Source organism: Salvia splendens, chromosome 19 (assembly GCF_004379255.2).
Source record: "Salvia splendens isolate huo1 chromosome 19, SspV2, whole genome shotgun sequence".
NCBI classification, from domain to species: Eukaryota; Viridiplantae; Streptophyta; class Magnoliopsida; order Lamiales; family Lamiaceae; genus Salvia; species Salvia splendens.
Window position 1 is genome coordinate 12,991,512 of NC_056050.1, and position 20,013 is coordinate 13,011,524.

The following is a 20,013-nucleotide window of genomic DNA, read 5'->3' on the forward strand; positions in this document are numbered from 1 at the left end:
GAAGAAGAATTGAAACTGAAGAAACAAGTTAGAAGTACATATCTGCATTTCGTTCATTATTCTTTGCGTTTCATGCGCAACAGGTTGGGCTGTGTTTTAATTTTAAATAACAGTAGAGGATCCGTTCCCGTTAATTAGAGAGATGACGACGGAGCATGTGGTGGCAGTGAAGCCATGGTGTGGGGTCGACATAAGCGGCGACAGTGGTAACTTTTGCCCTGGCCCGTGAATGGGCAATGTCAATCCGGTCATCCCAACAGGTTTCTGACCAACCCTATGGTGCGGAATCGGGGTCGCCGGGAATCGGAACAACGACCGGAATTGCACCTACTTGAACTGAACCACGAGAAGGAGAATAGAAGGAAGAAAGAGTAAATTTCATTGATATTCTGAGAATGAGCTTACAAATGAGGAGAGTTCATCTTATATAGATGAACTCTCGTAACTAACTCTCACTTAACCGTAACTAACTTGCAGTTACAATCAACTAACTGAGCTAACTCTTCTTCATGCCATGTGTCATCTTCCTTTACTTCCATGCACACGTGAAGAACTCGTTTCATGCACCACCCTAATCGAATTTCAGGTTAATCGGGTGCGGACAAACTAGGTTGTGATTTTTATCGAGTTATAAATATTCAATGCTAACCCTAAAAGTTCGGGTTTCAAGATAGCCCAGTGAGTTAGTCAGGCTGCAATCGATAAAATTAATATGTCATCAATATAATAAATAATGATGTATCCCTATCTACTTGCTCTTGCTTTAGGGGGAACACTTATGTCTTATATGCATGTACTTCTTTGATTTGAAATTTTAAGTCTCTAAATCAAAATTTCACGCCTCCTTCTCAAATTTGATTTCTTCCTCTCTACCCTTATGAGTTAAAAATTGAACCACTCTAAAGTCTAAAATATGAAAAATAACCATCTTGACGTAATTCATGAGATGCCACTGCATATGATTTTCTACATCTCATTTTTATAATGTTTATTGATGTGTGCCTATCATATACATTACATGCTGTAGCATCATGTCTCCAATTTGGAGCTAGCAAGTTGTTATTAACGTAATTTATTTATGGATGGTGCTTGACTAAATTGTTTCTTGTTATACCGTGTCTTATAAGTTATTTCAATCCATTTTTGTCCATATACAGCTCTGCGCTTGTCCAAGTTGAGATAAAGAATCAAGGTGAAGATGCTTTCAAGCATGAACTGTATGGAGACACCATCACCGTGGAGCGTAGAATCTCAGAATCTGCTGGTGGCAGCATCACATTAAAAAACAGTCAAGGTTTTATTTGCTTGGTCTAATATCTCATTTGTTGTCGGTACATGTCCAGAAAAAGTTGAATATTTCCAATATCCCTGCCTAAACTGCTATATTAAGAAATATATGTACGAGTAGAAGTGATTATGAATTTGTGAGCTCATTTGTTCAGATGTGTTGATGCTTTGTCTTAGCAATAAATATGAATTTGTGAACTCATCAAACAATAAATTAGTTTCTCACCATTTTACTGCAACTTACAAAAGAATTAGTGCTAAAATTACCATAATATTGTTTTATATGCATATTTTTATCATAATTGTGAGTGGAATGTGTTAGTGAAAAATGAGGTCACTGAAATGGGACAATTAATGGGGAATGAGGAAAATGGCAAAATGGAACAAGTAAGGGGGACCAGAGGGAGTAGTAAAAATTCACTTTTTATATAGGAAGAAAATTACAGTGTAACATTAGCTTTGAAAATTTACACTAATAAAATCTTTCTTGATACTTGATTGTGTTGATTTTTTTTCACACTGCTCAGGTGACAAAGTGATTTTTCTATGATGTGTTCCTGCATTTGTCAATTCATTGTAAAAAAGATTTTTGCCCAAGTTGGATTACTGATGATCATTGACAATGACATCTGTTCCTTTGGAAAACTGGTGTAAGAAAAACCCTTAGTGAGAGGTTGTTTCCTTTGAACTTTTCATTTTGAGAAATTTCAAATATATAATGATATTCTTGAAGTTCGTTTGTGGCATATTTTTACTCATAAAAGTCAATTTGTAATTGAATAAATGGGATGTTCTATAATGCCTATACTTCAGTTTTTCTGTTGAGTTTTCTCTTATCTGCAGGTTGGTTGATGGTTTATTTCTATAACCGAGAAATTAAATTTTGTCAAGAAAATGTTTCTCTCTCCTCAATCATGGGGATTTATTTTTCTTCCTATATGCTTGTCTGGTTCCATCCTTCCTATGTGCTCTTTTTCCAGAAAATGATTTAATTGTGGGGATTTATATGACATCTTGGTTATCTTCAATTTTTATTAATATCTATTGCTTGTCTCTCTTTATTACTTAGTTAATAATGACAACTATAATATTAAATATTTGTATGCTATCCTGATTGCTCACTATCCAGGTAGAAAAATTGGCTCCAAGAGAGAGGATCTCCGTGAGATTGTAGAATACTTCAATGTCAGTACTACTAACCATTTCAATGCATTTTTTAAACTTATGAAAGATGAATTGATTCTGCTGCATCTTTATCTCATTTTACGTCATTGATGACCTGAAAAGCTATCTTTTTGTTTAGTTAAATGATATGGACATGTTATTGACTTGGTTCTCTGTCCCTTATCTAAGTTCTTGTGTCTGACCTTGTTGCTGATTCAGGATGCTCTCTCACTTGATGTTTATAGATCAAACTTTATTGGGTCACTAAGTTACTTAGCAAATGACATAGACATTTGACTGAAAGGGTGACCACAGGCCTATGATGGACAACTTCAATAGCTTTTACTTCACCTCAACTTAAAGAATATATGTTTGAGTGTACACATATGACATATCTTCCTATGCTGTCTGGTTCCACCCTTCCATTCCATGTTGCTAGTGAGATAGCATTATATTGACACCTTATCTCCCGTCCTTAAAGTATGCCATTCTTTGTGTGTTAATGTCTTTTAGGCTCTGGAAATAGTTTACTAATGCAAATATTGTCAATATGTTTTAGTAGTTGGTTAAGTTTTATATGATGCAGCGTTTCATGGAATGTTTGATGCTTTAGTGTGCTCAACTATCTTTCCCATTTGAGAATTACCACATTATACTAGTGGAGAGAGAAAAAGATCAGATCAAGAATTAATTCTGTCATCTGCAATGCTGTCCTCAACTAGACCAATGGTTGGACTATCATTTTGTGTTGATATCGTATTATCTTAGGTACTGCGGTATCAATTCAGGAGAGGAAAATGCTACTAGCTAGAACTTATGTGCCTATTACAATTATGGGATTTGTTTTTACTCTTAGGGATGTCAATCCACTCTGAGACTAGTGCATTGGCCATAAAAGACCGAGAAAAATAAAGAGTTTTATAACCTTGAACTGAATGGTTAGAGGGATTGGAAATCTAACTCCATATATTTTTAGCCACATGTTACTCAGTTTGAGATTTCAAGTATTGTAAGAGTTAACTATATAATTTCAAGTATTGTACTCCCTCCGTCCCAGCTAAGAGTTGTATGCTTTGACTGTGCTAGTTAATATGAAAATTCCATGTGTAATTTTCCACTGAGCTTTTTTACCAGCATTGTCTGTTTGTTGGCAAGAATGTAGCTTTTGCTTAGCTTTTTATATGTCTTGTGCACTGAGAAAGCATATATGTCAAATTTAAACAGATGTTGGTCAACAGGGTTGAGCTGTCATGTGCTGCGTTGCTTTTATTTGTCATTGACAGTGGCAACAAAATCTATTAATGAACATGGCTTTCCTTTTCTTAGTACATAGATTTAGAACCTATGTTCATATTAATGTGGAATATCAATATAAATATTTCAGGTAGTGTCTTTACTTGGGACATACATGTTTGGGATTTATTGTAGCCACTTTTGGTGTAAATGATCATAGTGCTTTGATGGGATTTCGCTACTGCATCTCATGATTCTCATTTTAATATTTCATTATTATATTGTTCAATATCGAAAAAGGTCATACTTCTCAAATATGAGTGTGTTCTGGGAACTAAAAGGGACTTAATACATTTATTGGATAGTTTCATTTTCTAATCTAATTATTATTCTCTAATCTAATTATTATATCCTCTCCCCACTCTTTGCCTTCAGTTTTTATGGATGATACTACAATCTTTCTGTTAATGTGGTTGACCTGTTTCCGCTATATAGATTGATGTAGAGAATCCATGCACAATCATGACACAAGACAAGAGTAGAGAATTTCTGCATTCAGGCAATGACAAAGACAAGTTCAAGGTAACAGTGAACTTGTAATTAACTACTTTGCTACTTCCACATAGCCAACTGAATCTCATTAATTTGGATAAATGTAATCACTAGTTTTAGTTATAACAAAACAAGTAACACCATCTTTACAGTTCTACTTCAAGGCAACACTTCTTCAACAGGTGGATGACCTACTAAGCGGTATTGACAAGCAGCTACAAGATGCAAATGGCCTAATTAGTCATTTGGAAGATTCCTTAAGGCCGGCAAAGAAGGAACTTGATGAATTACAAGAAAAGATAAAAAACATGGAAGTTATGGAGGAGATGTCACAACAGGTGCAGCTATTAAGAAAGAAACTAGCTTGGTCGTGGGTATATGATGCTGATAGAAAACTTGATGTGCAACATAAGTTGATTGAAAAGCTAAAAGGAAGGATACCTAGCTGTCAAGCAATGATTGACCAGAATCATGTATGTGGTTTTTCTATCTCCTGGAAAAATCTTTTATGTGTTCTTTGTCTGTGTCTCCAAAGTGACCTGAAAGCATATTGCGGAAGATCTTCTGTGTTGATGTTTGATTTACCGCCACTGAGTAGTGATAATAAGCTGCTGGTGATGTCATTGATTGCTTTGGTTGTAAACGATTTAGTGGAAACTCCCTACTCTTCAGATTACATAGTAAATTCTTATTGGGTTGTTTCCAAAGATAAGACTAGCTAAATGGTGACTATTAGTGCATCCATCCTGCTGGGTTCGTTTTTGGCCAAATTTATTTTGCCAAATAACCTGAGATGCCGGCTGAGATTTGATTCAAAGAGTTGGCTAACTGATAATACCCACATTGCTTATTGCAGCACAAGATGGAAAAATTGAATGATCGATTGGCAGCAAAGAAAGATGAAATATCAAATATGATGGAAAGAACATCTGAAGTTAGAAGATTGAAGGAGGATCTACAGCAAAATCTTTCTATGGTATGATATTCTGTATTACACTAGATTCTTTTAATTATCAAAGGCTGATGAAAAATGTATTCTTGCTCAGATCTCCCATTTCCCTTACGTTCTAGTTTTGTCATTCATTCTCTATAACGTTCTTTTGCCTGTGCCAAATAACTGTTCTTTAGAGTCTGCCTCGACTAAATCTTGAAGTGTATATCTTCTCCTTTACAAGTTTCTTTGAGAAAAATTGTTTGCCTCATCTTGTTTGGTAATTGCTTGAACTTCTTTTCTTCTATACACAGCAGCATAATCGGTGTACTCACTCTTGTAGAGTTCTATAGCAGTATATTGTTTTTGTGACTAAGATCCTGAAATGTAAAGATTTTATTTTAGGCTGTGAAGGAGCAGCTTGAGCTAACAGGGGAACAAGAGCGCATAAATAGGCAAATTAATAATATGGTTAAACAGGTCAGATCACTCGAGAGGCAGATCCAGGAAATGCATGAGCAGTATCAGCAAAATACACAGGTAACACACTTGCTGAGATATGATATACATACCAATTGGCCTTTTAAAACTAACATTGGTGAAACAAACTAATCCAAGGTCATTGGTGTTACTTTGAGTCTTGAGATATGCATTGATGTTATTTACCGTGGGAATCTAATACAGATTACTCCATAAGTGCAGTTTCTCCCAATGCCAATATAATTTAAGAGTTCAAATGTGCTCCTACATTACCCCAAATGATTAATTATATATTCCAATACAATTTTCTTTTACAATTTTTTTAGAAATTAAGTATTTTCTAATTTAACCCTCTGATATAATAAGTTATATGAATTATATTTTCTAATATATTTTTTTGAGAAAATATTTATTTCCTTGTAATTTTAAGCTTGACATAAGAAGAGTTTCTTTTCAAGAAAATAAATAATTTTTTTCTCTAAATGTTTTTCTAAAAATATAATTATTATTTTTATTTAATTAGTTATATGAATTATATTTTAGACTTAAGTCCAAAATCGGTAGAGTACATTTAACCAAAAAAACTTTTTGGTCCTATACATTATGTGTAATAGCCTCTGGTCCTAAACAATATGTTTTGGTCCATATTTAATGGTTTTGTAAAAAATTAAACGGTCAACCATGTTTTGGCCTGATTATGGGTTAAATATTATTTTAATTAATCAAACGGAAGTACAAAGTTGGTCTTGCACATTTGTTCAAAAAACCTATTGGTCCTATACACTGTTATGTTTTGGTCCATATTTACCCCAGTAATTAATCAGGTCAACGCGGTTGATAGTTAGTTTTTGACAAACCTTTACATATGGACCAAAACAAATCTAAGATGAGAAGCTAACACACTCAATGGGTCGAACCAAAAGTTTTTTTGCACATTTGTAAGAGACCAATTTTGGACTTTAGTCCGGATGTTTTGATATAATTAGCTATATGAATTGTATTTCATGATCTAATTTTTCAAAAATAAGTTATATTTTCTTTTACTCCCTCCGTCCCCAAATATGCGCTTTGGGTTCGGCACAGATTTTAATGCAAAATTGGTAAAGTAAGAGAGTTAGAGAGAAAAAGTAATTAATATTGTTTGTGGAGAATGGGTCCCACCTCATTAGAGAGAAAATAGTTTCCAAAATTAGAAAGTGCATATTCTTGTGGGACGGAGTAAAAAGAAAAAGGGTGCATATTCTTGTGGGACAGAGGGAATATAATTTTTGGACCAATTCATAATGTGTAGGACCAAAAAGTGAGCTTGGGAAAATATTTGGGACCAAAAATGGATTTCAGACATTAAATTTATTAGGTTAAACTGGTTAGTTAATAGTATATGGTTAAGTGGCCAAACTGGTCAAATGCATTTGACCATCAATTTTATATGGCTCCAATTTTTGACCGATTCATATTGTTACAGACCCGATGCTACCAAACATAATGTTAAGGAACAAAAAGTTCATTTGGGCAAATGTATAGAACCAATTTTGGACTTTAGTCTTTCTAAAGCAAGTGCCTCACTACTTTCCAATAGCTTATGGCTAAAGCTACTTTTAAATTTTATATTCATTAAATGAATATAAAAATACATACATACTTAAGAGATAATGCCTGACGCCAAAGTTCTTAGGTTCGAGTCCTCTATGGTACAGTCTTTAAATTTATATTCGTTTACCCATAAAAAAGTATGGATACTAAATCATTGAACTCAGACTTGTTTTTAGAGTGAGTTGGTGTTTTGAATGTGACATATTAATATGGGATCATAAGGAATCTGTTCATAAAATGTACTCCCTCGGTCCCAATGTAGTTGAGTCGTATTCCTTTTTGGGTTGTCCCAAGTTAGCTGCGTCGTTTCCTTTTATGTCAAAAACTTTATCTTTTCTCATACTTTATTCTCTCTTCATTTCTCTTACTTTATTCCCTCTCTTACTTTACTCTCTCCACTTTAACCTTTAACACATCAATTTCTTAAATCTCATGCCCAAAAGAAATGCCCCAACTACCTTGGGATGGAGGGAGTATATCTTACACCAAAATACAACTGAACCAGATATAACTTGCAAATATGATATGGTTCAATAGGCTGAAGAAAATGAGATGGAGGAAAGGCTTAGGGAACTTCAAGCTGAAGTTGATAAAGCTAATGTCAACATTCAGAGGTAGCATTCCATTCTAAAATTCTTTCATCTGCTATGTGCTAGCTTTCATACTTTCAGAATTCAAAGGTCTTTTCATCAAAATGAAATCGTCATTCAGATCGAAGGAAGAAGAGGAAAACATGCAGCAGAGGATAGCTATGTTAGAAAATGAAATACACCAGATTTTCATTCAGGTAATGGTATCTGTATGATGCGTCAGCTTGTGCATCTTTAAAATCATGCACCAGGACAGTGCAAGCTAAAGACATGCAATGGAATTGCATACCACGAACTGGTTGTATGTTCTATATGTGTGGAAATGTCAAAAGAATTGAAGTCATTAGTCTTTACATTGTCCTTTTTTGTTCTCCCCATGAAATTTAACAAATTGAACTTTCGCAACATGTCATGTTTCTAAATGTTTCCAGTTCCTGTTTCTTTTCAAGAAAATCTTCATTTATGGCATAGACGAAGCTACACTAGCCCCCCCCAAAAAAAAAAAAATTTGATGTTGCCCCCAACAGTTTCAGTTTTATCTATATTATGTATATATATCGAATCTTGCTAACAACATCCCTTTATATTATTTTACATGCCTATTCATCTTCTGTTTTTATTTTTATTATTGTAAAAATTACTACTCCCTCCGTCCCACTATAACCGACACAATTTTCTTTTTGGGATGTCCCATTCTAAATTGCACATTTTTTAAAATAGAAACTTCATTCACTCTGTCTCTTACTTTATTCTCTTTCAACTTAACTTACAAAAACAACATTGCATAAAATCCTGTGCTGAATAAGAAATGATCCACATAGAGTGGACGAAAGGAGTATATGATTATGTTATTTTCATCTATGTTATCTCTTAATGGGAACATCACTTTAATTTGCACACACCCATTTTATCTTTACAAAATATATACTACCTCTGTGCCCTAAAAATAGAAATAATTTGTATTTATTCATTCATTTTCTATGTTTAATTGTACTTCATTAGTTTCCACTAAATATATTCAATATTTCAAAATATATATGTGGCCAAAAAATTCTACTATTATTTTCTAACAATGTTTTTCGATTAATGATGCCTAGAAACATATCAATAAATTTAACAATGGCACATGGTTGCATCCGACGATGCCGATACCGATACCGACACCAATTTTTTTCATAATTGTTAAAAATGATTCGGGAGTAAAATTGTTTGAGATGTTCATATATTGCCACGTGGTGAGTTGAATCGATCACAATTGCAGAAAGAGGGAAAATAAGATCAAGGAGTGAAGTGGTTTCTGCATATGTGATTGGTTGGACACACCTTGTGGCGATATTTCTGGACCACTGACTTTTTTGGCCCACTAACTACTTAGTCACTGTTCATGGAATAATTTAGTCAGCATGTCCTTCTCCAGATTGAAGATGTCGATAAAAGCAATCGTGATATTTCCTCACGGATACGGGAAATCCAAATGCATCAAAGGAATAAGGTCTCGATTCTCATCTTGTTGATATTCGTATATTCTGTTACGTTTACATTGTTTTTTTTTTTATCTCAGTTTCTTTTTCTTTGAAGGTTACTGCATTTGGAGGAGGTCGGGTAACGGTTACCCGGTAACCAATCTTTTACAGGCGATCGAGCGGAATCAGCATAAATTTAGTATTCCACCCATTGGTCCCTTAGGTGCCCATGTGGTATATTATACAAGTTCATTGGCATACTTCATCCCGCATGATATTGATGCTACCTATTTATGCTTGTTAACGGATCTTCATGGTTTACTGTTGGTTTTTGTAATATATACTTAATTTTCTGCTTTTGTTTCTCCATATATAATTGATGAAAATGTAACCAATTAGTGCTTTTGGAGGATGAAAAGGTTTGTTGTTGGATTCTGGTGAAAAGGAAAAGTAGATAACTTCAGCCAAAGTTTGGGAGCCATTTAAACAAGCCATAAATCTAGTGTACCAGAGTTTTTCTTGATCAATTAACTTAAATGTGTATCTACATGGAACATACATAAGGGGATCTGTTTTTTGATCTTTTATGAGTATCATAATGTTGCATTTGTTCATTGTCAAAGTAATCACCAGTTCACCACCATCCTTTTTCCTTTTTTTTTCATAAAGTATCTGTACTGTTTCAGTGATTGACTCAGTAAGTTATAGGTTGTGATCCCTTCTTGTTTTTTGATTAGAATCTAGATACTTTTGGACTTTAACTGATGACAAAATGGAATCATATTAAAATGACTCTTTTTCTCAGTGACTTGATGACAACATCAAATGCTTTCCCCGTTCTCTGTGTATGTCATTTTTTTTAACTTGTTAAAATTTCACCCAAGAGCATTATGTGACTTAGTTATTAATTCATTGACGAGGACATAATTTTCTAGTAAGGAGATTACTGTCTACCCTCACCCAGATCCCGATTCTGGTGTAACAGGATAGACACTTTCGTTTTTGGATAAAAGGATCACTTAGTTGTTTTCAGGCATGTGAGGCTTCTGAAATATTTTGAGGTAGTTTAGGTCTTTACATTGTTGAAAAATTATTGCAGGAATTGGAACATGGAGACATGTGGGCTATTGCTATTGAAACTGCAGTTGGCAGGTTGCTCAATGCTTTCATTGTCACGGATCATAAAGATTCTCGTATCTTAAGAGCATGTGCAAGGGAAGCTAACTATAACCACTTACAGATTATCGTACATGATTTTCGCAGACCGAGGTTGCTTGTTCATGTCTATGCAGTAGTCAATTTCTGACAATGATTTGCAGTTCCTATTGGCTCTAATAGTTTAGCTGTGCCTATTGGTAGGATCAACATTCCAAATCACATGCTGCCTCAGACTAATCATCCCACTGCATTGTCTGTTCTGCATTCAGACAATTCTACAGTACTCAATGTTTTGATTGATATGGTAGGCTTTCAGCATTTTCTTGTTCTATCCCTGGTTTTAACTAAAATAAAACTATTATCTTAAGGTTTTGCACTATAGTGATGGTTCATTCCTTGTATTGTTTTCTTTTGTTATAAAAATATAAAATAAAGGAACATTGCATACATTCAGAGAGTTACTGCAGACATATTTTTTTTTGGAGAAGGCTTTAGCTGTTTGGTTATGCAGTGTTAAATTTGATTTTCCCCTTCATGTTTAATCAAGAGTCTTCCTGTTTATATTTTGTTTCTTCAGCAGGGTATTGGTGTTATTACCCCCCTTTTTTTATATTATATGTGCATCTTTTGCAGGGTAATGCTGAGAGGCAAGTGCTTGTCAAAGATTATGAAGTTGGTAAAACTGTCGCCTTTGATCAGAGGATACCAAACCTTAAGGAGGTTTACACATCGGATGGGTACAAAATGTAAGCTAATCTGGAACCCCTGCACATCCGAATAACAAGAGTCTTCTCTTGCCTTTTTTATACCATTTCTTTGTAGGAATGCATCACACTAATTCATCTTCTGCTGCAAAATTTAATTGATCTTGTTTCAATAGAAAATCAATGGGATGTTTAGTATTGATATTATGCTGTTTGGTACAGCCTGTGAAATACTCCCTCCGTCCATGATTAAATGTCCCATATTTGACCGGCACGGGTTTTAAGAAATTGTTTAACTTTATGTAGTAGTAAAGTGGGTAGAAAAGTTAGTGGAAGGTGGGGCCTACTTTTATATATTGGTTTTATAATAAAGTGTGAGTGAAATAAGTTAATGAAATGTAGGGTCCACTTACCAAATTTAGTAAAAGTGAAATGAGACATTTATTGGCGGACGGACGAAAAAGAAAAAAATGGGACATTTAATGGCGGACGGAGGGAGTAATAAATTGTGAGTAAGTTGGCAGATTTTTTTGAAATTTTGATGTACTACTTGTGAAGCTAATATTAGTAACCTACTAAGTCGACAAAAGAAGAGAGTAAGTAGGAATTTTGATGGACTAATTATTTTATGAGTTTTTAACTTCTTAAGGATAAAGTAAGTGCATTCATATTACAAGTATATTGATCTAAATTCTTATTTATATAAGTTTCTTACATAAACAAGTAATGTTCCTATTAAATTGCTTCATCTTCTTGAAAACACCGTGTTTTCTTTATGTTGATTACAAATTAAGTTCCTGTTTTCCATCTATCCATGTGCCCCCATAAGTGTGGTTTCTACTTTCAAGTTTAATTTTTGGGTGGAAGTCAATTATAAATTAAAGGAATTTTGTAGGTTTTACCGTAGTTCAGCTCAAACAATTCTTCCCCCAAACAAAAACGTTAGGGCTGGCCGTCTTTCTGGTTCATTTGATGATCAAATTAAATATCTGGAGAGAGAAGCTTCAGAAGCAAAACTAAAAGCCCAACAAGGCCGTGGACAGAAACGTGCCAAGGAGGAAGACTTGACGGATCTCCGAAACACGTTAGGCAATATGAAGGTAACCCCTCATACCCTCCAACTTTGGAGTCAGTAATAGTCTCTAAAATATTGCATTAATTGCAGTCTCAGTATTAGCGATAGAACTGTAACATTAAAAGCCTGTAGATAATTCTTGCTTATCATTAAATCTTAATTGCAAATTCATGATGTCATGTAACACCAAAGCAATTGTAAGTTTTCTGGACTTAAACTGCCATTATGTAGGTCCAACTTCCAAAGCTGCTAGTGTAATCTAACAAAATTAAAGATTAATCTTCTACACTGAAACATACTCCCTCCGTCCCCAAAAAATAGGCTAGTATTTCCATTTTAAGTCTAAATAAGAAAAGTTTTGAACAGTTAATAACATGGGCCCCACAATCCACTAACACCACTACCACTACCTTTCTCTCTCTCTCTCTTACCTTTTCTTATCTCTCTCTTACTTTACCAATTGCACATTAAAACCCGTGCCTTATACAACTTTGTCAATTTTTGGGAGACAGAGAGAGTATGTTTTAAGGTAGGCTTCCTCGGGCCATAAAAATAACATGAGTCATTTACTAAGACTAACATGCGTATAATATCAATAATATAGTTAACACTATATAAGAGCTCTTAACTTGCTCTTAACTTACTAAACTCTCTCTTATGCTGAATGCTAGAGGATTATTATTATTTCATTAAGACATAATAGTTTGTTGAGGGGAATAGATATTCCATGTAAGGAGCTAAATGATATTGTTTGAATCAATTGGTAAAAGAACCTTAACAAAGCTTCACATTAAATCAAGACATGATCGTTTTGTAATAAAAGACTATACTCCCTCTGTTCCAACTAAGTTGAGTCACTTCTTTTTTGCACTCGTTTTGAAAAAATCATACTCCCTCCGTCCCATAATAGATGTCACACTTTCCTTTTTAGTTTGTCCCACAAAAGATGTCATATTTTCTTTTTTGGAAAAAGTTCTCTCACATTAATATAAATATACTATTTTCTCCCTCCACCTAACACACAAAACAACATCTCTTAAAATCCCGTGCCATTCCCCAAGTGTGCCATCTATTATGGGACAGAGGGAGTAATAAATAGTTAAAGCGGATATATAGTAAAGTAAAAGCAAGAATAATGTAGATAAGACTCAACTTAGTTGGGACAGAGGGAGTACTATATAACAGGGCATTCTTAAAAGAAATTCAAGTAAAAAAGTAAATGAAATTAGGATAAATATCACTTTGACATATAGTCATATTGCTTATGGTATTCAATTTATGAATTATGCTAAAATTGTTGGTACATTTTTTTGTATTTTCTGAAGTGTTGCTTCGTTATGCTGATTCATAGTTGGTCTAAATTCTTGCAGAGAAGGCGCATGGATCTGGAGCGGCATTGTAGGTCAAAAGAATTAGACCTGAAAGATGTGAAGAAACATCTTTCCTCAGAAGCTAATGGAGCAGATGATTCTAATCTGGACGACATTCGTCAAGAGATATCTGTGCGTCTTTTTAATAATTCCACCTTAATCCTTGGCCTACTTTCTAGAGCTAATTAAATAGTGTAGCTAGAGAGATCTGGTCTGTATATTGGGCATCTTATATAGTTATCTATTCATGTTTTCTGACTTGGAATTTATGTGCAGAAACTGCAAGATGAAATACAAGAAAAAAAAGCTTTACTAGCAAAAGTTCATAATAGGGTGAAAGAAGCCGGAACTAAAGCTAATGAACCTAAAATGTCACTGGAGAATCTTTGTGGTATCCTCTTTCTGTATCAATTAGTTATGTTGAGTCTTATTGGTTTCTTTATTCCTTACTTTAGCATTTATAATGTAGATTCGGCAAAGACAGAAATTGAGGCATTAGCAGAAGCAGAGAATGAATTAATGATGATTGAGAGAGATCTAAAAGAAGCAGAAAAGGTCCATTTCTTTGCCTTCTTACTTATTCTCTCACTGTTTCCCTTCTTTTTGCTACAAGTTCTTTGACGTTTACCTATATGATTCTTGTTCAGGATAAAAAGCATTATGAAGGAGTTATGCAAACAAAAGTCCTTGCTGACCTAAAAAATGCTGAGGCAGGGTATCGGGAGCTTGAGCACAGCTGTCAGGTGCTATGGAAAGAGATGGATTACATTTTGTGTTTGTAGTTGATATGGTGGTGTCTTTAGTAGATATTTTAAGTTTCTTCAAGTGCTAATATATTTTTACTTTTCTAATAGCTTGCCTTGCCGCATCAGTTCTAACACAATTGTTTCCGATTTTACTCCCCTGCGATCGTCCTTTTTTAATTGCCCTATTACCCATTTAAACCGACATTACTTAATCACTGCATTCATAGGTCTCAATTGTAAGTTTGTTCTCAAATAAAATCTACACTTGGTTTATGATGAAATTGCAGGAGAGTCGTCGTAAAGCATCAATTATAATTCCCGAGGGTGAGATTGAGGCATTAGGATGCCTTAAGGAAAGCAATCCCGAGACCCTCAGTGCTGAACTTACTAGGTTGACTGAAAGACTTAAGCGTGAGGGCCAGAGTTAAGTAAAATATTGAAATACATAGACATTGGGTTGATTTGTGCGTCTGTGGTTTGAAATGGTAGTTTCTAATGCAGATTTCCGGAATCAATTGATGATCTCAGAATGTTACATGAGAAAAAAGAGCGTAAAATATCAAGAAAACTGCATACTTACAAAGCCTTCAAGTGAGTTAAAGCATCCTTAATGTCTCACGCTTGTTCTTTGCTATAAAAGTGGTCTATAGTTGTTTTGCATCTTGAAGTATGTTAATTTTATATGAAAGTTCATTTTAGGCATTTGAAAAGGCACTAAACGTGAGATGGGGCAAATTCCAGAGGAACTCAACTCTTTTGAAGCGTCAGCTAACATGGCAGTAGGACCTCTTCTCTTTTTGATTTTTGTCCCCTCATTAGATGTATCTTTCTTTCTCTATTTGTAGGAGGACAATGATTTGTGATCTAATGATTATATCTGATAGATTCAATGGCCATTTGAAAAAGAAAGGGATCAGTGGTCAGATCAAAGTTAGTTATGAAGAGCAGACTCTCTCAGTAGAGGTAAAGTGCTTGAACTATGAAACTCTACCTGATCAGAATGGTTACTTTCATGTCTCCAATCTAAAAATCAGTGATATGTGGCTGGATAATTTCCCTCATTGTTCCTATCTTACCAGGTAAAGATGCCGCAAGATGCATCAAGCAGCACTGTTCGTGACACTAGTGGACTTTCAGGTTTGATCCTTTGCAGATATATGTTTCATGTTTTGACTGCTAGTGGACAATATGGAGAAACCAATTTTGTATCATTTGTGCTAATTTACAATAATTGCTACTCCCTCTGTCCGTGAAATATTATCCAGTTTTGCAATTTCGGTCCGTCCGTGAAATGTTGTCCACTTTGTTTTTTTTCTATTTTTGGTAAATGGACCATACTTTCAACTAACTCATTACACTCACATTCAATTATAAAACCAATATATAAATATGGGACCTATATTCCACTAACTTTTTCCACTCACTTTTTCTTCACTTTTCTTAAAACCCATGCCAAGTCAAACTTGGACAACATTTCGCGGATGGAGGGAGTAAGAGCTAATTTGTATATTGCTGCAAAACAACCAGCTCTTTGAACATATTCTGTAGAAATGATAATATACTATGTGTAGATATAAGGTGTGAACAAAAATAAAGAATGAAACGTCTCAAATTGATTAGAAATAGGGTACAATACTTAGATCATCACTTTCAAATTAGTGTTAGTTTGCCGAATTAGCCAATGAGGATAGTCAAACTAATAGTAAGTTGGGAGCTTAATAAAACTAATACGTACCCAATTTTTAGACTTTCGGATGAGTAGTGTACCCTATTGTCCACACCTCTCTTCAATTATCTCAAAATCCCTAAATCCCCCTTCGCTTTCTGCATTTCTCTCCACACTTCTCTCTCTACATTCTCTCCACACCGCCCCTACCTGACGCCAACTGCTCACATTGTCGTGCACTGCTACACCCTTCCTCTGGATCAGAGTGAACCGCGAGTCCGCGACTGCCCATCTGCTCGAGCTGCCTGACCAAACCTCTACTTTGCTTTTGCCTTTTCCCGCTCCGCCCTTCCCTAAAATTTAAGGGCAACATGAGTGCAAGTTTGGTATACAAATTTGGTTCCGATTAATTCTGTTGCCCCACTGCCACCACAGTGTTTGCGGCAGTGCCTAAGTTATCAAACACACCCCCCCTGTTCTTATTGCCGCAACATTTCGATCCAGAGTTGCCTTTCTGTTGGTCTGAACCCACAGTTTTTCTTCTTGGCTTCCGTATGCCATTTCCACTACTGCCGGCCCTGCCTCAGTACATGATTCCTCTGATAAATTGTTTGGTTTTGCATGCAGCCTCATGTTCTCAAACATGAACATTGTGCTGCAATAATTATATTGTGATTATAATGGAGTAGTGAAGAGTTATTACAAGGAGAGGTTACAGATGGTGGAGTGGAGTTTCTAATTATTAGACTATGATCATTATCGTAATATTTATTTCCTTAGTCTTTTTAATCTTTTGAAGGTCCTACATGTAGGCCCCTTGAGGTTTGTGAGCAATGTTCAATCATTTGTTTAGTTTAAGGAATAATATGTCGTAGAGCCTCATTAGATGAGTGTCCTCATAAGAGTATTATCATTTGTTTCGTTTCAGTTTATATATTAATATCAACTATATTTTATATTCTTATTGTTCGTTGCCAGCCTTCTTCGTCTCTTTACTCTTAACAACTTTGGCATGTCTGGAATCCAAAGATTACGGAAATGCACAATGCCAATCCACAGTGCTAATGCTAATGAAAAGACAAAAGTAAAATAGTTAGTTTAAAACTCAGGCAATGCCTCTCATACATCTCGTTCTATCTGCATTTTAGATTTATCATTTAATTGTCTGAACTGGTTAGAACAGCGAGTAAATACTGTTTGATCAATGATTAAATTAATGCATTGCACATTTCTTTTGGCTTGTGATTCCTAGAATTTTGTCATTGGCTTACACTTTTATATTAAACAGAAAAAAGTAAAAAAAAAAGTTAACTGAAACAAAACACAATCGGGTATGGTGGTATTGCTTGCGATTAACTGTTATTTGATGTTTCAACAGGTGGTGAGAGATCCTTTTCAACATTATGTTTTGCCCTTGCACTTCATGAGATGACAGAAGCACCTTTTCGGGCAATGGATGTATTCGATGTATTTTTGGTATGTCCTCCCTCAATTACTTTTGGCTTCCTATCCACAAAATGCTTCTAGATTGACTATATCCTATGCGTTTGTCATTAATTTAAATTTTCTCTGATTATTGTAAATCATTTGGAGTTGAGGGTTGACATGTTTTAGGTTTTGATATATTCTGAAAATTAAGGATACAGAAATTTTGGGAATCCTTCAATATATACCATATAAAATTACTTCAACTGTGGAAGGAACTGCATATTTATTAATATATGATACAATGATGCAAAGAGCAAATATCATCAGAATGTGTTTCCTCACTGGTAACAATAAAGTGGCATCTGTAGGTTTCTTCGATGGTTACAAAAAAAAAGCAAGTTGATGCCCAATAACCTAGCTAAATACACTGAATATATAGTACTTTAAACAAGAACCGTTTTCATAAGATTTCTTATATGCATAGAAAAGAAGAATGAGAAGCATATCTATATGCCTTGTACTGTACCATACAAGTTTATTGAATCGTAGTGGTCTTTCAGTTATTCAGTTTGCTTAACAGAAATTCGTTTTAGTTTAAAGTAAATATTGGTTTCGAGTCTTGATGTTCAGCTGAAAATCATGTTACTTGTAGCCCAGAATTGAATATTGGCTTTGGTGGTGCTATCAATGTTAATGATACATGTATTTCTTCGATCATATACTTCAATATGATTCACATGACTCACAGTGTCTTCAAGTACGATGAGGTTCATGTAGTCAGTGCTCATCATTATGATATCTGAAACTAAACAACTAGATAAGAGCCATAATTTTATATGCTGCTCTAAATTGCAGGATGCAGTTAGCAGAAAAATCAGCTTGGATGCTATAGTGGATTTTGCTTTGGCCCAAGGTTCTCAATGGATATTTATAACCCCACATGACATCAGGTAACAGATCATAAATCAACCCATCCATTTCCTTACGCTTTCCTAGACTTTTATTTACTGTGCAAAATCCTGCTGGCTTCTATTTAACAGCTTCGAGCATAAAAAATCGGGTTTTGTGTCATTAAACTATACGTTTAGAGCTATGTTAATCGTGCAAAATGGGTAGATCTCAATGATGAAATTTCTAGTTTAGTGAAAATTAATATACTTGGGCATACACTCAAATCCATAGTCTTCTGCGCTTTGTTCAGTATGGTTAAAAATGATGAAAGGATCAAGAAGCAACAAATGGCTGCTCCTCGAGGGTGACTCTTCAAAACTGCAACTCGTATCACAGGGTGTTTCGACTATCAGTTCTGCCAATTATCTAGGTTTTTTTTTATCATCTCTGTTGGGTGGTCTCTTCGCTTTAGCTATGTAAGTTTTTCCCATTGGTGTTTATGGGTTCAGAAATGGCACAGATTCTTGCTTGCAGTTTCACTTAGTCTACGAGTCATGTTGAGGAGTGACTTGGTGTGAACTTGCTTTCCCAGACAGCATTGTTTTGCTCACTTAATTTTTGCCTACTTATAGCTCTAATCCATCTTGAAATTTACATCTAATACAAATTTTTTCTGAAAAATTCATGGTTTTATTTATACGTGAAACATGATATATATATGTATGCCCGATCTGGCCTCATCCGAATTATGAACTGTTTTTTTTATATTTCAAAAAGGGTTAATTATGTTTTGAGCCATCAGTGTCCTGAATTTAATTATTTGAGTTCCAAGGATATTTTTTGATACTCGAGGATCCCCTCTTTGAATATACTTTGTCCACCAAATATTGTTTACATGACTCAGCGTGAGTTTTAAGAAATTGAAGAAATGATTAGTGGAAAAGTTAGTCGAAGGTGAGTCTTATTTTTATATACCTGTCATAGACTTTGGTTTAATATTGAGAAATGGATTTGTCCACTTTTTGAACTTTTTTCTACCAAAATACATTCCAGCCTTTAAATATAAATAATTTTTTTATTTGCAAATATTTTGAAACCTTTAAATAAAACTTAATGGACATTTTAGTCTATTGTGGTGATAGAAATATAAATAAATTTTTTATTTGTAAATATTCTGAAACCTTTAAATAAAATTTTAATAAGTTAAATTATCCTATGTAGGAATATTGTATATAAATTTATTTTATTTCTTTGCACATTTAGAAAAGAAATGGTAAAAGTCTATTGTTACAAATAAACTAAAATGCCCCTTTAAGATTGGAGGGTAGTTTGGACTAGAAAAAGTCGAAAAATGCAACACTCCACCATTGATATTAAATCAAAATCTACGTGTGGCAATATTTTTTAATGTTTAGATATCATATTTAATAAGTTTAGGTAAAGAAAATATAGTTCAGTCATATAAAAATGATTCAATGTATATTTTGAGTGTAACACTCCATATCCGGCTAATTTAATAATTGAATAAGTCATGTCACATTTAGGTATAAATTTCATATTAGTATAAAATCCTTGATTGTATAACCTTTTTATATATAAAGATGATTAATTTCCTTTACTTGGAAAACGGAAAAAATCGCAATATAATGTCTATATATATTTATACAATCGGGATAACTATT

General features: G+C 34.4%; 1 pseudogene; it reads left to right on the forward strand.

Moving 5' to 3' along the window:
- The first annotated feature begins 1,077 nt into the window (after nt 1-1,077).
- Nucleotides 1,078-19,012, forward strand: LOC121779030 (annotated as a pseudogene).
- Nucleotides 19,013-20,013: the final 1,001 nt, after the last annotated feature.